Source organism: Leuciscus leuciscus (genome assembly GCF_965113295.1).
Source record: "Leuciscus leuciscus genome assembly, chromosome: 7".
NCBI lineage: Eukaryota > Metazoa > Chordata > Actinopteri > Cypriniformes > Leuciscidae > Leuciscus > Leuciscus leuciscus.
In genome coordinates this window covers 45,190,778-45,201,198 of record NC_138731.1, presented here as the reverse complement: position 1 = coordinate 45,201,198, position 10,421 = coordinate 45,190,778, and the positions used below count along the sequence as shown (strand labels likewise).

General features: G+C 36.1%; 1 long non-coding RNA gene across 1 annotated transcript; it reads left to right on the top strand.

The window, feature by feature from the left end:
• The first annotated feature begins 268 nt into the window (after window positions 1-268).
• Window positions 269-10,204, top strand: LOC309502439. Its single transcript, XR_014207281.1, has 3 exons — window positions 269-1,083; window positions 6,681-6,770; window positions 10,035-10,204. It is a non-coding gene; the product is annotated as an uncharacterized lncRNA (long non-coding RNA).
• Window positions 10,205-10,421: the final 217 nt, after the last annotated feature.

Below are 10,421 nucleotides of genomic sequence, written 5' to 3'. Positions count from 1 at the left end.
TCGGTTCCCTTTCGTCAGAGCAAGATGGCGGTGTAGCCTACATCTCTTAGCCTATTTAACACACAAAAATGCAGCAAGGTTTTTTAAACTCTACTCCGAGAAACACCAAAAATGTGCATCGGGTCTGTTTAGCTTTTTTTAATGTTTTTAATTAAGTCACTGTAGACTTTATCGTTGCACACGAGCAATTCAATTGTTATATTACAATGTAATTATATGTTGTGCAGGGAATTAGCATTTTGTTGTAAATAAAAAAGCCGGACAATGTCACTGCTATAGGCCTAAATAATATATGTCTCTCACTGACACGCCCCCAACTCGTAAACATCTGGGCTTAAAGAAAATCCCGAGCTTCCCACTCTTATTTACGACTCTGTGGGAGCGTTCATGTGCGTTCAGCTCGTAAATATAATCTGTTCGACGCAACATTAACCACAAACACTCAACCATCAGATGTTGACGAAACAGTGATTTGTCTCATTTGGAATTTTATAGTTGTGTCATAAACATGTCACAAAGTAAGTGTTTTGTTAAAGTAAAAATATGGTTTAGCCTACATTTGGATTCATATGCAAAAATGATTCCGCAAAACGACCCAACATGCGCCCCAGAAATCTTTAAACCCTAAATCAATCAATGAGAATGCGGTCTCCCCTTCACGCAGAGCTTCATTGGACAATTCCATCTGATGAAGTTGAAAAGGCGAATCAACCTGTTCCACACCAGAGCCTCTGAGTCTCTCCTCTCCAACATGATCAAGACAATCTGCCTTTCTCTGGGTGATCGCTCGTGATGTCTTCAGCTCTGAATAATTCGCGGGGAATGTCAGTGCAGGAGATTCCATCAAAACCCAAAGATCTGCTCAGATGGTAGAGCATCCATGCGCCTCAGTGGACTGTTGCGAACTGAACTGAACTGAAATGCAGTCTCTCATATCACCAGTGACTAAGGCTATCCTTGTAGCGCTGTTTATTTTTGCCATTTTGCTGATCCTGTATGTAATACTGTGGTATATATGCAGAGACGTGGACTGTGATCACGGCATCTGAAGCATTGATCAGTGGAGAAGTCAGGGTGACCTCGGTAAGTCCTTCCTCATTAACACCTTATCTTTCCTGCATCGCGAAATAACAGTGGATAGAAATCATAATCGTTCGTTTTCCATTACATCCGTTATATCTCACTACTGAACGCTTTGAAGTGATAGAAATGTCACTCTGCAGTGACTCAAGCATCTTGTTCATTACAATGAAACGACGCGCGCGCTTATTTACGAATAATTGAATGCATTCGTTATCCATTGCGCTCAGGAACAGATTTTGCTCGCATGCACGTTCTGCTAAGGGTAGTTTATGGTTATTAAAAATAAATTAAACAATAATATTCTTAGAACGTGATGAATCGGTTCCCCAAAATAGCTAATAAAACACGAACCGCATAGCCTTAACGATAAGATCGCTAGAGCATAAAGGTGAGTCCAATTTCAGTTTCCAAGCATTTCAACGCAGATTCCACTGTCGAAAACAAGTTACTAGTTAAACAAAAGTCCAACGCATGCAAACAACATCTTCACAAATTACCCAATTCTTATCCCATTTTTTCATAGATAAATAGGCTCCTCCAAATATTGCAATCGATTGTTTGTTTGTTTTTTAACTTACATGCTACTCTTATTTGTCTAATGTTGTGGTTTTTAACACATTGGATTAAACGTTCCTCTTTCCCTGGCTCTGGCCGCAGCTTTGCAGCAGTTTATCGCAGTCTGTGGTCTGTGAACTTGGGAAAAGCATTTCATTCGTGCAGATCTGGGACTTGAGGAGACACACAGCCTGCATAAAGGGTATAAAGGTTTTTCTGCTTCCCTATAGAGATCGCGAACAACACTCTTCTTTTACAGTGTTTACTGTCTTCATGTAATCCTTAAACGCGTGCCTTTAATCTCTCGGTTAATGAACGTTAGTTGAAGCGCTCTAAACTCTATGTGAACCATGCACATTTTCATGCTCGACATGCTCACATTATTGGTTAAAATGGCCATTATGGGTTGTGAAGGAGAACCCAAGGGCAGATGCAAATATCCCCCACTGCAGTGTGTTTGAGGAGCGCACTGTTGAACTCATCTCAGCAGGGTTCACGAACACTGACTCTGCTGTTCCAGCCCGATCTCACGGCAATTCCTACGAATTTTACGAGGTGGTTAATTCATACGAATTTGAACGATTATTTTACGAGTTGCCCAATTCCTATGAATTCGCAGGAATGACCTACCCCTGACCCCGCCCCTAAACCTAAAGGTCACTGGGGTTTAGACAAATCGTACGAATTTCTACGAATCAGTCACAGTTTACTCACTCGTACGAATTCCACAGTCAGTTATGCATTTACACCAGTCACTTTGCAGAATAGAATTTAATCTGGCAAAGTTGGGCAAATTTATTCATGCATATGTCAAATCAAGTGTTTTTGAGTGAATAGATCATGAATAGATCTGGGATGTAATGGTTAAGTTTATTGTCATTCCCAGTGTGTTCTGGATTGGGAACAGACAGAAGGTGCATCCCCAGATAACTCATATCAAGTGCTCCTGCTGGTCCAGCGCTTCACCACTGTCTGCCTGTCTGTCACTCAACAGGTTTTGGTGGTCATGCTGGGAATTCACTTGATCTGAATCCCTTTATTCAGTCCTTTGAAGGTAAAATGGCAATGCTTTAAGACTAGCTTGTATATGAAAAGCTCCACATAAATCTATATTTATTTGTGTTTAGGATGCATTGGCAATCGGATGATCTATTATATGTTCGGATCCTGGTTACGATATTTTTACTAATTAGATTCAATGCATTTCGTGAAAAATCACACTATGAAAAACAGCAGCAAAAATGAGGTAAAACAGTGAACCTTTAATATTACTTCTCACACATTATGTTTTTGTTTTTTTATTGTTGTGTGCTTTCCTGAAGCTCAAACAGTGGAGCAACGCCAACATCTTACATTCGATTCCCAGTGAAATGAAAGTGAAAGTTGATAAACTGACACAAAAAATACATCATTTGTTCATTTTTAGTTTGGGTCTGTGCATCTGCGGTTAACCATGAAATTGCGCATGAACATTAAAATCGTTATTTCACATTTCACCTCAGAGTGACAAAACTTTGCATGCATGTTTATGACCCTAAATGAGAAATTGATGTCTGGAGGGAATATTTGTTTTTAATGATCCTTCAAGCACCATCACAATGTGAGGAAATATTTTATGTTTTTAAATATGAGGAAAGAACAAAACACTAAACTTGGTATTTGACAAAATGATTTAGCAAAAAAGGCAAACTATACAGCTACAGGTTTGATTTTATGCACAGACAAAAAAAATGCATAGAAAAACAAAAGGCTGATAAGAAAAAGCTTACATTGACTACAACATAATCAGTTATTAATAGCCTATCTCGCTGAGTCTCTCTTGTTTTTGCATGTGTTCATAATTTCTTTGTATGACAGTCTGCACAAAAATGATGTCGGCTGATTATCACAAATAAAACAATCGACTTCAAGAAGAACTACGCAATATGACTTCCATAATATCTTCCATAATATTTGAATAAAGGTTGAAGATGTCAATTTTCCTAGTTTGGACGTCTGTTTTAGGCCACTATACTGTACTCTGGACCTCATTCGATAGTGTCAATGCAGTCAAATGGATAATCTTACTGAATATTAAGTGTCTAACTGAGAAAGCATCATCATCTGGCCGGCGGGTGTCTGTTTAAGGTCTTGCGAGGTTGTGTTTGGTCAGATGGAGGAGGAGGAGGCATCAGAGATAAGGAACTCCTGGAAACGTAATCGAGTGGCAATCATAGAAAGTGGGCCAGAACGGGTTCTCTCGGGACGAATCTGAAGCAGTCCATGTTTCTCTCCTGCGAAACCGCCAAACGCTCACTTTCAGCTGTCAGTCGCTTCCTTCCAGCCAAGCTGCTGTGTGACACAGGAGATATAATAAAGTCAGACATGGATGCGCCAAAGAAAAGGGTTTATAAATAGACCATATGAGTCAACCGTTATGTAAAGTTACATTTTTAACTGCCTGTTTGTGGAATCCAGATTTCAATTGGATTAGAAATGCTCCGTTTACATGGCCGGCTAATTCCGTGTGGTTACATTGCACACATTTTTATTTTATTTAGCTACTAAAAAGTGGGTAACAGTTTGTTTTATATAGAATTGTTCTACAGTCTACACAGTATTCAATGCAATTACAGCAGAAGTGACTAATTAAATTACAAAACAATCACAGAGTGATGACAAGACTCAATGACAAACTTAACCAGAACCAGGTGTGCAACGTAATTAGTAACCATAACAACAAATGAAGAGCGGGAACGTTGGAAACGTTGGAACAGAACGCAACAAAATCCATGAAAACAGAACATAAATAGAGTTTGGTGATATTATAGTTAAATTTTGAGATGATCAAGCAGTGGAGAGTTGCTATATACTACATAAATATATAGTATATCGCTTTACCTGAGTGTACCGTATATGTCCAGGTGAGGTTGGATATACATATAGTAGTTGTATAATTTGTTATTAATTATTAAATTGTGTGATTCATTATGTGGTGATCTTGAGACCTGTTGTGCCCACATGAGTGATGACCGGCCGAGGAAAATTCACATCTTCACCCTTTTATTTAATATTATTATTAAAGATTTTGTAGTATTTGGAGTCGATGGTTTTATTTGTGATAATAATTTGGCCAGAAATGATGAACATATGCAAAAACAAGAGAGAACCAATGAAATATTAATAACTGATTATGTTGTAATCAATGTTTTCTTTGTCAGCTTTTTGTTTTGCTGGGTTTTTTTTCATATAAAATAAAACCTATAGCTGTAGTTTGCCTTTTTTTTCTTCTTTTTTTATTTATTTTTTGTCAAATAATATTGTCAGATAAATACTTTAAACCAAGTTTAGTGTTTTGTTTTTCTCTCATATTTAACATATTTTAAAAAAAATCTAATATTTTCCTCATATGTGACCTTGGAATACAAAACCAGTCTTATGGGTCAATTTTTTTTTAAATTGAGATTTATACATTACATGAAATCTGAATAAATAAGTGTTCCATTGATGTATGGTGTGTTAGGATAGGACAATATTTGTCGAGATAGAACTATTGAACATCTGGAATCTGAGGGTGCAAAAAAATCAAAACATTGAGAAAATTGCCATTAAAGTTGTTCATTTATGATCACGATTGTGCTGCATTCACTCACACAAACACATTTTTGATATATTTACGGTAGGAATTTTACTAAATATCTTCATGGAACATGATCTTTACTTAATATCCTCATGATTTTTGCCATAAAAGAAAAATCGATAATTTTGACCCAATAGCCAACCCATGTTGGCTATTGCCACAGATAAACCCGTGCGACTCGAGACTGGTGACGTGATCAGGGTCACACATTTTCATGGTTTAATCGAACATATAGGGTCATTAAAAAGAAATATCCCCCACTATACTGTCTAATCTCAAGGTCATTGTGAAATATACAGCAAGTCTTATTTAATTGCCTTTCATATTTCTCTCAGCACATGCACGGAAAACGTGAGTAATATTTGGAGCAAAAATATGGCAAATAATTCGGCTCATGGCAAAGCCATCCTGAATCGGATAATCAGAAGCGTAATGTGTGGCACCGGTGAATGCTTTAACATCGGCTGGTAATGAACTCTCTCTCTCTCTCTCTCTCTCTCTCTCTCTCTCTCTCTCTCTCTCTCTCTCTCTCTCTCTCTCCTCTCTCTCTCTCTCTCTCTCTCTCTCTCTCTCCTCTCTCTCTCTCTCTCTCTCTCTCTCTCTCTCTCTCTCTCTCTCTCTCTCTCCTCTCTCTCTCTCTCTCTCTCTCTCTCTCTCTCTCTCTCTCATAACTTGTCAGCACTTCTTGCTGATTCTGGCTCTGAGGATAAACTCAGTGTCTTCGACGGAAGTGAGCGTTGAGAAAACCATTCAGTGTTTTTAACCAAACAGTTATCGGCTGATAATCTTCAAAATGGTCTATTATTATTATATGCTTAAAAACTCTTTGTCCTTTAGCAGGGTTCAGTGTATGCAAGTTCAACCTACAGTCAAACCAAACTTTATTCAGACGCCTTCAACATGTCTCACATTCTCACAGTTTATTCACTATAGTTTAAAAATGGTAATAAAATATGAGCAGAACTCAGTTGATATTTGACTGGTTTTGTCCGTCCTTCTGTTAGACTGTCTCACACATGAATTATGTTGAATATCTGTCAGCTGTTAAATTTAACTACACTATTAGATAATACCAGTTCAGCTCAACCAATCACCAAGCAATGCTTCATTGTGTTCAGTCTGTGTGTTAAAAGAGCATTAGCAATTAAAGACAAAACACTTCAGCAAAACATGATCAGCTCAAAGTGTCCCAATCATTTTTAGTCCCAAATTTTTATAAATGTCACTGTATGAAGAATATTTGGGTATAATATGTCACAGTTTACTTTATTTTGCTCTCCTCACTTACAGAAATGATCTATAGTGTCCTGATCACACTAGTGAAAACAATATCAAGAATCATGGTGTCTGAATAACTTTTGCTTTGACTGTATAATAGCCTCTAAATAATTAGTTTTGTTCTTTATTTTGTTGTTTTGTTCAGGTTTGCCCAAAGAAAATGTCAAAGCTGCAATAGTGACGTGTGGCGCCACAGACTCGGATATGAGCCGGTCAGACCGCTGACCAATGATAGGTAACGTCCAGCCGTTCCTTTATTGATTATAATATAATCATCCGGCATTGAGATCTGTGCTTCTGTTCGGCAGGAATGGCCAGAGTCAGCCTGGATTGTGTCATTAAGCCTCACAAAATGTTATTAGGACGTTCAAATAAGATCACTGGCTCTTTCAGATGTACAAGTGTGGCATTTGAGTCTGGCTTTGATTTATAACATTGTACATTAATAATAATAATAATAATAAAACACTAAACTGACCATTTATCATTGAATTTCCAGAAGAATAACTGTATTTGTGACGTATACGGTTACTGTGATGTTATTTTACTCTCCTAGTTAAAGGACGGGCGAAAACATTGCCTTGTTTCTGAAACAATTATTAATCTGTGCTTATGAATATTGTATGGAAATGCAGCTGTAGTGCATCACAGATGTCGTGCCGGCTGATTGTTCTCTGTTATAATGTGTTTATGAGGAAGAAGTTTGAGGATCTTCTCTGCATAACTTCAAGAGCTTGTCAATCAAACTCAGCAGATTCAAGACTAAATTCATAATTCAACTGAACAGAATTGAATTGAACTGAATTGAATTGTCCACTTCACACACTATGTTGAATACAATGACATGAAGAGGAATTTACTAAATTCAAAGAAAATCAAGTCAAATAACAGTAATTTTATAATTTTTGTTTACTATTATTTAATCATGTTTTGACAAATGTATTCTCTGATATGTATTTTTTGAAGATGTAGAGTTAATACGCCATCATTTCTGCTTATCTTATTTTGACTTTTTATCTCATAATTGACAAGTGTGTAATAATAATTTCTTAATTTTTGTCATGTCATAATTTCGACTTGTCAGAACCTTTGTTAGACATATTTAAGCACATTAATGAAAATAATAATTGTGATCTCATAATTTTCACTTTTTAATCTCATAATTTTGATTAGTCAGACTTCATAATTTCAACTTTATCATAGATTTTTTAAATATCAGAATTATTACTTAGTATGTCATAATTATGATCCTAATTTCGACTTGTCAGAACTTTTGTTGTTGAAGACATATTTAAGCACATTAATGAAAGTAATAATTTTATCATAGATTTGTTTAAGATCAGAATTATTACTTAGTATGTCATAATTATGATTTTTGTCCTAATTTCGAATTGTCATAACTTTTTTTGTTGAAGATCTAAACATTTATAGACAGTCAGTCATAATTTAGTCTAATCTCAAAATTTCTTTTTTTTTATCTCATAATTATGTCATAATTAGGAATGTCTCATAATTTAAAATGATTTATCTCATACTTTTGACTTTTTAATTATTACTTAAATGTGATATTTATGACTTTTTACGTCAGAATTTCGACTCATGTCAAAACTGTTTTTGCTGTTGAAGACGTAGACATTTTTAAGCAGTTTAATGATTAATAATTTCACATTTTTCAATCTCATATTTTCAGAATTGACTAAGAAAAACAGACTTGGTCGTAATTCGTTTTTTATTTTCTTATTTTATATAATAGTTACTTTTTTTTTTACTAGTTTTTTTTTTCTTCAATGTTTTATTTTACAGCATCTTTCTGAGCTCTTGTGAGACTCGCAGTGGTGTTGCTCGTTCCCTCAGCTTCAGCACAGTTAATAGGAGCAGATAATTAGGTTATACATTAAATTCCCAGAAGCCAGAAATATTACCTGGCAAATTAACGCCTCTGGGCTGCGCTCTTAATTACTAACTACTCTTATTAAGGGTATGATAGTGAAGTTCTGAGTTATGTCGCGATGTCGATATGTGTCAGATTATAAATCAGCCAGTCTGATTGGATGAGCCGCTGCAAAACGCAGAAGATTTCTCTGATTTATTAACAGCATTATGTTGTATGCATTGCATATCGCAGTTCACCATGCAGAAGCTTTCAGTCTGTGGTCGACCCCAAATGCTTTTCAATGGCCATTGCAGATACAAATATATACCGATAATAATAGAGCAAATGAGATGCATAAATGTGTGTAACAATATATCATGACACAATATATCTCAATACAAAAATACAACAATATGTATGGTGTATAGTTCACCCAAACATTTCTGTTTTAGTGTCAGTTCTACATTAAACTACTATATATAATGTTGAATATAATGTATAATAATGCAATGGGGGAATATTTGAGTGCCCTGATAATGCCAAACATCTGATGTTACAGTAAAAAGTGGCTTACATTATTTTAAACACATCTAGTCAGTGACAGAGATCAAGCATTCGTCTAAAATAATTGTGTATTTCCAGCTTCAGAATTATGAATATTGTTATTCTGGTGTATCTATTGTCCTGTGCTTTGGGTTTCAGCACCAAGTCCAAGAATATTAATTTACACACACAATGTAATACCAAAGTTAGCATTTTAATCAACAGTACATTTTTTGTTAACCTTTTATCATATGTCTTGGAGTATCGCAACAATATCGTATCGTGAGTTCAGGGGCCGGTTTCACAAAGATAGACTTTGACTATGGCTTAGATAGTCAGACTTCAGATAGACATCAAAATCAGACCGTTGCACAAAGCACTTAAGACTCTTGACTATCTTAAGTAGGACTACACTGCAATGCATTCTGGGTAAAATAAGACACATTTCAAAACAAAAAAACATGGCGGATCGAGTAAGCGCATTCAGCCGCTCAGTGCAGTTTACCCCAGCGGATAATATGTGTTTGTTGGAGGAGTATAACAGTTACAAGGACATTTTACTTGGGAAATTTAGCGGAGAATGTAGTAACAAGAAGAAATGTTTAAATTATGAGCCATTTTCCCTTTTCTTTTGGCTGTTTGTAATGTGTGTAATGTGTAATGTTGTAATAACTGATTGTTACTGCTGGTTGCCAAGGTAACAGAGTCTTAGACCTAAGTTGGCCTGGGGGTAAGTTGGCCTGGGGGTAAGGGGTCTAATTAAGTCAGTCTTTATTTTTGTGAAACAGTCTAAATTGCATTAGACTAGTCTATGAGCAAATTTTAGACTAGTCTAACACTATAGACCGGTCTAAAATAGCTTTGTGAAACCGGCCCCTGTATCGTGATATGTGTCGAATCGTGACGTGAGGGTACCGTTACACCCCTATAAATAACACTTATTTTTGTACAGTATTCACCATGATAATTAAACAGTCAAGGGCTCAAAATGGAAAATATGGAATGAATAATAAGTGTGTCACTTGTGCACCACATGCAGTTATTATATCATAAAACATCCGCTAATAAAGGGTTTTTGTCCAGCGTTCAGCCTCACATGATGAACGGGAGGTTTGGCTGCTGTGAAGAAGCTTTGTGCGGAGAAGCGAGACGCTCAGGGTGAGTCAAGCCTTTACATCTCTCACTCTTAAGATGATGACCATCAACAAGCTGTTTATGATTTATGATTAATGAAGCTAACTCTCGTGTAGGACATCATCACAGGGACGTTTGAGACTGTTTCAGGTTGTGGAGACGCACAATTAATGCTAATGCACGTCAGAATTGATTGTTATATGTAATAATTTTGAAAAAATCTCATAATTTGACATGGTTTATCTCATACTTTTGACTTTTAAATATAAAGATTATTTCTTAGTATGTCATATTTATGACTTTTTCCTCATAATTATGACTTAGTATGTCATAATT